The sequence below is a fragment of the Nilaparvata lugens genome, chromosome 12 (assembly GCF_014356525.2).
Source record: "Nilaparvata lugens isolate BPH chromosome 12, ASM1435652v1, whole genome shotgun sequence".
Taxonomy (NCBI): Eukaryota; Metazoa; Arthropoda; class Insecta; order Hemiptera; family Delphacidae; genus Nilaparvata; species Nilaparvata lugens.
Window position 1 is genome coordinate 32367597 of NC_052515.1, and position 11174 is coordinate 32378770.

An 11174-nucleotide genomic window follows, 5' to 3' on the forward strand; every position below is an offset into this window, starting at 1 on the left:
TAGACTAGAGAAAGAAGATACTAGACTAGAGAAGAAGAATACTAGACTAGAGAAGAAGAATACTAGACTAGAGAAAGAAAATACTAGACTAGAGAAAGAAGAAAACTAGAGAAGAATACTAGACTAAGAGAAGAAGAAGAATACTAGACTAGAGAAAGAAGAAGAATACTAGACTAGAGAAGAAGAATACAAGAGAAAGAAGATACTAGACTAGAGATAGAAGAATACTAGACTAGAGAAAGAAGAATACTAGACTAGAGAAAGAAGAATACTAGACTAGAGAAAGAAGAATACAAGAGAAATAATAAAAGAGAAAGAAGAATACTAGACTAGAGATAGAAGAATACTAGACTAGAGAAAGAAGAATACTAGACTAGAGATAGAAGAATACTAGACTAGAGAAAGAAGAATACTAGACTAGAGAAAGAAGAATACTAGACTAGAGAAAGAAGAAAACTAGAGAAGAATACTAGACTAGAGAAAGAAGAAGAATACTAGACTAGAGAAAGAAGAATACTAGACTAGAGAAAGAAGAAAACTAGAGAAGAATACTAGACTAAGAGAAAGAAGAAGAATACTAGACTAGAGAAAGAAGAAGAATACTAGACTAGAGAAAGAAGAATACAAGAGAAAGAAGAATACTAGACTAGAGATAGAAGAATACTAGACTAGAGAAAGAAGAATACTAGACTAGAGATAGAAGAATACTAGACTAGAGAAAGAAGAATACTAGACTAGAGATAGAAGAATACTAGACTAGAGAAAGAAGAATACTAGACTAGAGAAAGAAGAATACTAGACTAGAGAAAGAAGAATACTAGACTAGAGAAAGAAGAAAACTAGAGAAGAATACTAGAGAAAGAAGAATACTAGACTAGAGAAAGAAGAATACTAGACTAGAGAAAGAAGAAAACTAGAGAAGAATACTAGACTAAGAGAAAGAAGAAGAATACTAGAGAAAGAAGAAGAATACTAGACTAGAGAAGAAGAATACAAGAGAAATAATAAAAGAAAGAAGAATACTAGACTAGAGATAGAAGAATACTAGACTAGAGAAGAATACTAGACTAGAGATAGAAGAATACTAGACTAGAGAAGAAGAATACTAGACTAGAGAAGAAGAATACTAGACTAGAGAAGAAGAAAACTAAGAAGAATACTAGAGAAAGAAGAATACTAGACTAGAGAAAGAATACTAGACTAGAAAGAAGAAAACTAGAGAAGATACTAGACTAAGAGAAAGAAGAAGAATACTAGACTAGAGAAAGAAGAAGAATACTGGACTGGAGAAAGAAGAATACTGGACTGGAGAAAGAAGAATACTAGATTAGAGAAAGAAGAATACTAGACTAGAGATAGAAGAATACTAGACTAGAGAAAGAAGAATACTAGATTAGAGAAAGAAGAATACTAGACTAGAGAAAGAAGAATACTCGACTAGAGAAAGAAGAATACTAGACCAGAGAAAGAAGAATACTAGACTAGAGAAAGAGAATACTAGACTAGAGAAAGACTAGACCAGAGAAAGAAGAATACTAGACTAGAGAAAGAAGAATACTGGACTGGAGAAAAAAGAATACTAGAGAAAAAGAGAAGAATACTAGACTAGAGAAAGAATAGAAGAGAAAGAAGAATACAAGAGAAAGAAGAATACAAGAGAAAGAAGAATACTAGAGAAAGAAGAATACTGGACTGGAGAAAGAAGAATATAAGAGATAGAAGAATACTGGACTGGAGAAAGAAGAATACTAGAGAAAGAAGATACTAGACTAGAGAAAGAATAATACTAGACTAGAGAAAGAAGAATACTAGAGAAAGAGAAGTTATTAGTAAGGAAGAATGAGAAACTAGAGGAAAGAAACAAAGGAAAGATAAAGAAATGTTCGAGCTGAAAATTAATGGAAGAGAGAGAATTCTAGAAAAATAATGTTGAGAATGAAGAATTCTAGAGAGAGAGTAAGAAAAAAGAATAAAGATAGTGAAGATAGAATAATATAACCAAAAGATTTGTTAAAGTAGAACAGATTAGACTACAGAAAAAGGTTACACTGCTAACAATAAATATCCTAATATAACAGTCTTATAATCTTGATAAAGGGTGACTTCTATTGCTATGAACTCTTCTCACTGTATTATCACTGTAACTATAACATAGCTATGTAATCAATCTTAGCATCACTTTTATTTGTTACAACTGAAATATTGGAGGATTCAAAGGAGACATGTTGGGTTGTACCCAGCTCCATGTGGGATCACAACCCAACAATGCTGCTCAACAATTTATTATCAATAATTACACTCAACTTATAACATAAACATTGATATTATATTAATAATATTGTACTTCAAAACCCACTCAAACAGTAGACTGCGTCTGTTGAGCAATTTCAAATTCAATCTTTGTAGCTATATAAAACAATTGCTCATTATGTAGAAATTGTTCAATTACTTGTGAGAGAATGAGCTTAACCAGAATTATACCATTATCACATTCACTATTTTTCAATTTAAAAATGCAACACTCTACACCGCATTTCTAATCTTGGAAATAGCGAGTGTAGAAATTAACAGTAGAATCTCTTCATTATTTAGAATGTAGACTAAATATCCTGGAAATCTCTCAATGTTTTAAAAGGCAAACAAAATAAGAGAACTCCATTGTTGATCATTTTGAAATTCTAAATATCCTGAACATCTCTCAATATTTCAAAAAGCAGACAACATGAGAAAACTCCATTGTGATCATTTTGAAATTCTAAATATCCTGAACATCTCTCAATATTTCAAAAAGCAGACAACATGAGAAAACTCCATTGTTGATCATTTTGAAATTCTGAATATCCTGAACATCTCTCAATATTTCAAAAAGCAGACAACATGGGAAAACTCCATTGTTGATCATTTTGAAATTAACAGTAATGCGTTTCAAACATATTCATAATGAAGGAAAAATGATTTCAAAACAACCAGAACCAAAAATCATTTATTTATCGTCTCCTCAACTAAACAGCTTCAAGGATAAAGGAATTTACAGTAAAAATGCTACAATATTCACTCTAGGATTCTGAGAATAAAAATTGTAACACTTTTACTGTATTAGAATGAATTTGAAACACATTACTGTGGCCTGAGAGGCTGCTTTCATTAACACAGCCAAACCTGAATGAACCAATCTATAAATGTAACAAATTACAAATATTATTGAATTTAAACCACTCCAATGGTATGGTGAGGTCCACTTTATAATGGCAGTGGAGAAACATGAGAGAACAACATTGCCGATTCTCTGCCTTGCTACTGCCTTGTATAGAGGATAGCTGATTAATCTGATGTAATATTAACTATTTATCCTTGTTTAAAAAAGTAATCAATTATTATTATTCATGTCACAAGAAAACATTTTTTCAATCATTTAATACTACATTTTTAAAATTGAGATAAAATATTTAATTGATTAATTATATTTCTGTATTGTTACTAGAGAAAGAAGAATACTAGACTAGAGAAAGAAGAAAACTAGAGAAGAATACTAGAGAAAGAAGAATACTAGACTAGAGAAAGAAGAATACTAGACTAGAGAAAGAAGAAAACTAGAGAAGAATATTAGAGAAAGAAGAATACTAGACTAGAGAAAGAAGAATACTAGACTAGAGAAAGAAGAAAACTAGAGAAGAATACTAGAGAAAGAAGAATACTAGACTAGAGAAAGAAGAATACTAGACTAGAGAAAGAAGAAAACTAGAGAAGAATATTAGAGAAAGAAGAATACTAGACTAGAGAAAGAAGAATACTAGACTAGAGAAAGAAGAAAACTAGAGAAGAATACTAGAGAAAGAAGAATACTAGACTAGAGAAAGAAGACTAGACTAGAGAAAGAAGAATACTAGACTAGAGAAAGAAGAATACTAGACTAGAGAAAGAAGAATACTAGACTAGAGAAAGAAGAATACTAGACTAGAGAAAGAAGAATACTAGACTAGAGAAAGAAGAAGACAAGAGAAAGAAGAAAACTAGAGAAGAATACTAGAGAAAAATACTAGACTAGAGAAAGAAGAATACTAGACTAGAGAATGAAGAATACTAGATTAGAGAAAGAAGAATATAAGAGATAGAAGTACTAGACTAGAGAAAGAATAATATTAGACGAGAAAGAAGAATACTAGAGAAAGAGAAGTTAGTAAGGAAGAATGAGAGAGAAACTAGAGGAAAGAAACAAAGAGATGTTCGAGCTGAAAATTAATGGAAGAGAGAGAATTCTAGAAAAATAATGTTGAGAATGAAGAATTCTAGAGAGAGAGTAAGAAAAAAGAATAAAGATAGTGAAGATAGAATAATAGAACCAAAAGATTTGTTGAAGTAGAACAGATTAGACTACAGAAAAAGGTTACACTGCTGATACAGGGTGATTTCTTTTCCTATGAACTCTTCTCACTGTATTATCAAGTAACTATAACATAGCTATGTAATCAATCTTAGCATCACTTATTTATTACAGCTGAAATATTGGAGGATTCAAAGGAGACATGTTGGGTTGTACCCAGCTCCATGTGGGATCACAACCCAACAATGCTGTTCAACAATTTATTATCAATGATTACACTCAACTTATAACATAATAATAAACATATTATAATAATAATACTGTACTTCAAAACCCACTCAAACAGTAGTCTACGTCTGTTGAGCAATTATTGTAATAAATTCAATCTTTGAAGCTATATTATAAAACAATTGCTCATTATGTAGAAATTGTTCCATTACTTGTGAGAGAATGAGCTTAACCAGAATTATAACCCTAATAATTATCACATTCACTATTTTTCAATTTAAAAATCTAACACTCTACACCGCATTTCTAATCCTGGAAATAGCGAGTGTAAAAATTAACAATAGAATCTCTCCATTATTTAGAATGTAGACTAAATATCCTGAACATCTCTCAATATTTCAAAAAGCAGACAACATGAGAAAACTCCATTGTTGATCATTTTGAAATTCTAAATATCCTGAACATCTCTCAATATTTCAAAAAGAAGACAACATGAGAAAACTCCATTGTTGATCATTTTGAAATTCTAATAATATCCTGAACATTTCTCAATATTTAAAAAAGCAGACAACATGAGTTGATCATTTTGAAATTCTAATAATATCCTGAACATCTCTCAATATTTCAAAAAGCAGACAACATGAGAAAACTCCATTGTTGATAATTTTGAAATTAACAGAAATGCGTTTCAAACAGATTCATAATGAAGGAAAAATGATTGCAAAACAACCAGAACCAAAAATCATTTATTTATTGTCTCCTCAACTAAACAGCTTCAAGGATAAAGGAATTTACAGTGAAAATGCTACAGTATTCACTTTCTAGTATTCTTGAGACTAGAAATTGTAACACTTTTACTGTAATGTAATTAATTTGAAACGCATTTCTTTTGCCTGCTTCCATTTGTAGGGTCTAACCTGAATAAACCATTCAACAAATTACAAATTAGTTGACAAAATACCAGTAGAGTATAGTTAAATTCAATAAAAACCATAAATAAGAACACTCCATTTTTTATCATTTTCAAATAAACAGTAATGTGTTTCAAAATCATGATAAAGGAAAAATGATTGCAAAACAACTGGAACCAAAAATCATTGTTTATTTTCTTCTCTCCCACCAACATCTTCAGGGATAAAGGAGTTTGCAGTAAAAATGCTACAACATTCACTCTAGGATTCTGATAATAAAAATTGTAACACTTTTACTGTATTAGAATGAATTAGAAACACATTACTGTGGAGCCAAATCTGAATGAACCAACCTACAAATGTAACAAAATAAGAATATTATTGAATTTAAACCACTCCAATGGTATGGTGAGGTCCACATTATAATGGCAGTGGAGAAACATGAGAGAACAGCGTTGACGATTCTCTGCCTTGCTACTGCCTTGTATAGAGGATAGCTGATACCGGTTAGTCTGATGTTGTAATATCAACTGTTAAAAACTAATCAATTATAATTATTTACATCAAGAAAACATTTTTTCAATTTTAAATTTTTAAAATGAGATTAAGGTTAGGTTAATTATATTTCTGTATTGTTAAAAACGATCTGGCAACGTTACGGAGCTAGAAAAGTATAGCGCTCTGCTTTGTCGAATAATATACAAGGCTAGCAACACCAATGCTATCAAATACTGTCATTGTAACGTGGACCTCACTATAGACAACTAAAGCCAAATCCAATTACTGTACCCAGGTTCAAAATTATTCAATTGACATTACAGCAATCAAACTAAAATCACAATTTTTTCTAAAATATATTTTCTTGCGACCATCAAGAGATAATATTTCACTTCATCAAGTAGATTTCGCTTCTAAAACTATGTAAACAAATATAAATTTTGTCATTAAATAGAGCATTATTTTGATATGTAGCTTATCAAAATGAAATTGAATTGTTTAAAACTTGTGCAAACCTGGATACATCAGCTAAATTTCTTGAATGGATCAATCGCATTTCATTTCAATGACCACAACAATTTCAGGTCAACTTGTTTTTTTTGAAGTGTTACCAAAACTTTTCCAATTATTTTTCAGAATTGTTCATGTATAGGCCTCTATAAACTTGTAGAGTACAGGCCTCAACTATAAATTTATACTTCTGTGTAAATCTTCGTGCATTGTCTATAGATATCTGGTTGATTTGTAGACACACCGGTGGTTCGAAGCACTGCTCAGTCATGTGTAGGCACCTACCTTAGTATCCATCCGCATCTCAACATTTCCAATGATAAACTTCAAGGTACGTCAAGACTCGTATACAAATTTAAAATATATTTGCATGAGATACTTGTCAGAATCACAAGTATGATCAACCTCCTCATTCAATTATTATGTATGATATGTAATGTTTTACTATAGAAAATCACTACTACCCTTATATTTTCAAATAAAACATAATAAATGAATGTTCAGTGTTTTATATAAAAGAATAAGGGTAGCCAACTAGTAATTTTTTATGATTAAACATTCGAGTAGCCCTACTAAAATACTCAATTAGAAGTGAAATTATTTGAAAAGTACGCGCTTCCAATTCCAATCACATATTTATTTATATCACCTTGTTTACAAATATTTAACATGAGGAAAGGCACAACAGGCTCATGCCCAAAACTGTCCCATTTACAATTTATACTATACTGTCCAAATCAAAATGTTGGTTATGTCACTTTCACTTTTCAAATTAAAATTTACGCTCTTCAATACTCAGATAAACGAGCAAATTTTGAATCAAATAGATACTATCATAGAGTCTAAAATAAAACCCAATAAATGAATGTTCAGTGTTTTATAAGACAGTATTAGGGTACTAGTAATTTTCTATAATTAAACATTTAAGTAGCCCTACTAAAATACTTAATTAAAAGTGAAATGTATTTGAAAAGTAAGCGCTTCCAATTTTTGTTTGATCATCTTTGAATCTCATACAAATTTCTGAAGATTGTATACACATCTAAACGTACCTCTAGTTCTGCATAATTCAACCAGATATCTATTACTATTTCCATGTTTGAATATTGAATCTTCATTTCGTGAATCACATGAGAAAAAAATCCTTGCCTTGAATCCTCCAATATTTTAAATATAGTGTAAACGGTTTCATATTAAAATTAGCTACTAATGAAACTAATGTTGGCGATATCAATACCTAAAATCACCCTATATCAATTTAGAAGACTAGATTTGTTAGTAAGAAGAAGAAGAAGAGAAGAGAAGAAGAAAACGATTATGATCAACTCACATAATGTAACACCTTATAACTCTAACGATCAGCAATCAGCTACGAAGGTCCAAAAATGATGATTTCTCAGCAAAGAAGAATCTGCAGTAGAATCAGTAGTAACAGTAGCAGCAGACAAAGAAGAAGAAGAAGAAGATGACGGAGTGGCAGCAGAAGAGAAGTTTCTAATGTTGTTTTGTGGCTGCGATGTCCATTTTGTGTCCGCTTCCCAACTGCAAAACAACAAAAATGCACCATTTTTATTACCTCTACAAAAAATTGAAGGAAAGAATTTATTGGCTTATACACGTACGGGATAGATTAAGGCTGTGCAAAGGCTAAAAATTAACTTTCTGCTCGTGATAATTTTTCAAAGTTTTTCGATTTGTATAATTATCATCAAGCTATCAAAATGAAATAGTTTTCTCAGGGAAACATTTTTCCGATCATTACTTTTTGAGATATGAGCGCCTGAAGTTTGAATTTTTGGGACAAAACATTTCAAATTCGGTAAGATATAAATCCATGAGATTTAGAGGATGGATTCTTCATGGTATTGTTGATCTAGTAAAACAAATATTTTCTGAAAATATAAATTTTTAAAAAAATATTAACTTTAGTTGTAATTTATAAAAAATAACTTTTAGTTGAGTTATTATTGGTTATTTTTGGTAAATTGAATAACTATCTTAAAAAATGATATTTTCAAAAAATTATGTTTTACTAGATCAAAAATACCGTGAAGAATATATTCTCTAAATCTCATGGATTTATCTCTTACCGAATTTGAAATGTTCTGTCCCAAAAATTCAATCTTTAGACGCTCATATCTCAAAAAGTAATTATCAGAAAAAAGATGTTTTCCTGAAAAAACTTTTTCATTTTAATAGCTTGATGATATACAAATAATCAAAAAACCTTCAAAAATATCACGGGTAAAAAGTTCATTTTGAACCTTTGCACAGCCTTAACTCGACATTTTTCATATTTACTCTTAATTTACCGAGGATAGAACAGGCCTATTTTAAAATCTACAAGATTTCAGTAGGTGAAGTCTTCAGTTTGTCAAGTTTTTAATTAGACCCTTGCTAAGCACGGGTTACCTGCTAGTTACAATAATATTATTCCGACTGGAATTCAGTTATTGCATGGGATCAAACAATGTCATGATAGTGTAGCTCTCATTACAAACGGTCACCCTTCCAAGTGTGTCCCGAGCGCTTGCCGCAACTTGGAACCATTCACAAGTGTATTTACAGCATAATCTTGTAAATAAATAAAATCAATGTCATAAGGTGCGTACAGATTTACGCGCCGCGAACATGAGCAATTCACTCTTAATCAGCTGATGCCAAGTTTTTTATATCTATATCTTACCGTTTCTGTAAAAATACAGATATAGTCAGCTGATTAAAAGTGAATTGCTCATGTTCGCGGCGCGTAAATCTGTACGATAAACTAGATAAACTAGCCTTCAGATAAACTATAGTGAGGTCCACGTTATAATAGCAGTGGATAAAGATAAAAGAACAGCTTTTCCTGTTTTCTGCCTTAATTGATTATATTTCTACATTGTCAAAAACAGATTTGGCATCGGTGCGGAGCTAGAAAAGGATAGTATTACCTGCTTTGTCGAATGATAGACAAGGATAGCAACATCAAAGTTGATCAAATACTGTCATTATAAAGAGGACCTCACTATAGCCCAAACGTGCAAAGTGCAGCTGCCTTATTTAGTAATTCAGTACTATAGTGAGGTCTACGTTATAATTGCAGTGTTTGATTAGCAATGGTATTGCTAATCTTGTCTATCATTCAACAAAGCAGATAGCTCTATCTCATCCTCGCTTTACTCTGTTGCCATATCATCTTTCAACAATGTAGAATTAATAATTAACTAACAAAATATTCAATCTTGTTCATTAAAATTCATTATGAAATTATTGAAGAATATAATTTCTTGCTTAATAAAATATAATTGATTATTTCAATCAAGAACAAACAGTTAATATTACACCAATAAACTGGTATCAGCTACCGTCTATAGAAGGCATTGACAAGACAGATGATCGGCAACGTTGTTCTGCTATCTTTCTCCACTGCCATTATAACGTGGACCTCATTATAGAATTAGTTTTCAAGTGCTGTTGCTCTATCAATTACTTCATCTAGCACTTCAGTTCAAGAATTACTTTTTTGAAGTGGTTTAGAAATACAGAGTGTTCCTGAAATAGATTGACAAACTTCGTGATTAGGTTCCTTACATCAAAATGAAGAAAGTTCCAGTGAATATGGGTCCTGAATAGCTTTGATTCCTCAGCTAATTTGACATAAGAATAAATATTCGTATGACCTTTTTTGGTGGAGTTCCTGACGGGAGTCAGTTCCACCTCGTCTGAATCTCTAGGCTGCTACGTAAGCACTCTATCCTTAGACCACGAATTAACAAACGAATTAATTACTCAAAAACATTCGTAAGACTGCCACAAAATAATAAAACTGAAAATTTGGAGAAAAATGTGAAACCCCCGCCATCAAAATCATCTCAGTATCAATCAATCATCTCAGCTTTTCAGGACCCATGTTTACTGGAACGTTTTCCTTAATTTTAATATGGGAAAACTCCTCACTAAGTTTGTCAGTGTATTTCAGAAACATCCTGTATAATAGTGGTCACTATCCATTATTTATTTCGCCAAAATACAAAATCACTAGAAAATATTTCCAATTAGTAATACAATAATAATTGAGATTTATTTCAATTACTATGCAATTATTAAGGTGCGTACAGATATACGCGCCGCGAACATGAGCAATTCACTTTTAATCAGTTGATGCCAAGCTTTTTATATCTGTATCTTACCGTTTCTGTAAAAATACAGATATAATCAGCTGATTAAAAGTGAATTGCTCATGTTCGCGGCGCGTATATCTGTACGCACCTTTAACATATCCACATCGTTTTATTAATGCCATACATTTCAATTTCTATAATACTGACACAAGTGGCATACAAATAAAACATAATCACATACATTACTCAAATTAAATAAAGTTTGTAATTCAAGAACGCAGTTGTTTAATTATTAACGCGAGCCGCATGTAAATTTATCCAATTTTACAGCCCCAGGGACTATCAATGGTTTTGAAAAATTCTTCAGTAACATTTAGGGTCGGTTTCCGGGCTCGGGATTTGGCTAAGTTCTGGACTTTAAAAAGCTGGAGTCAGAAAATTGGTTTTCCAAAACGGGGCGTAGTCGTAGTCATTGTCAAAGTCACGTTTGAATTGAATTTCGAAAAACTAGAAAATTAAACACAAAATAGAAAAATCATGTTTTTGGACTCAGGGGACCTTGAAACGTATAGAAAACATGACATTTGGGTACCTTATTTTTTT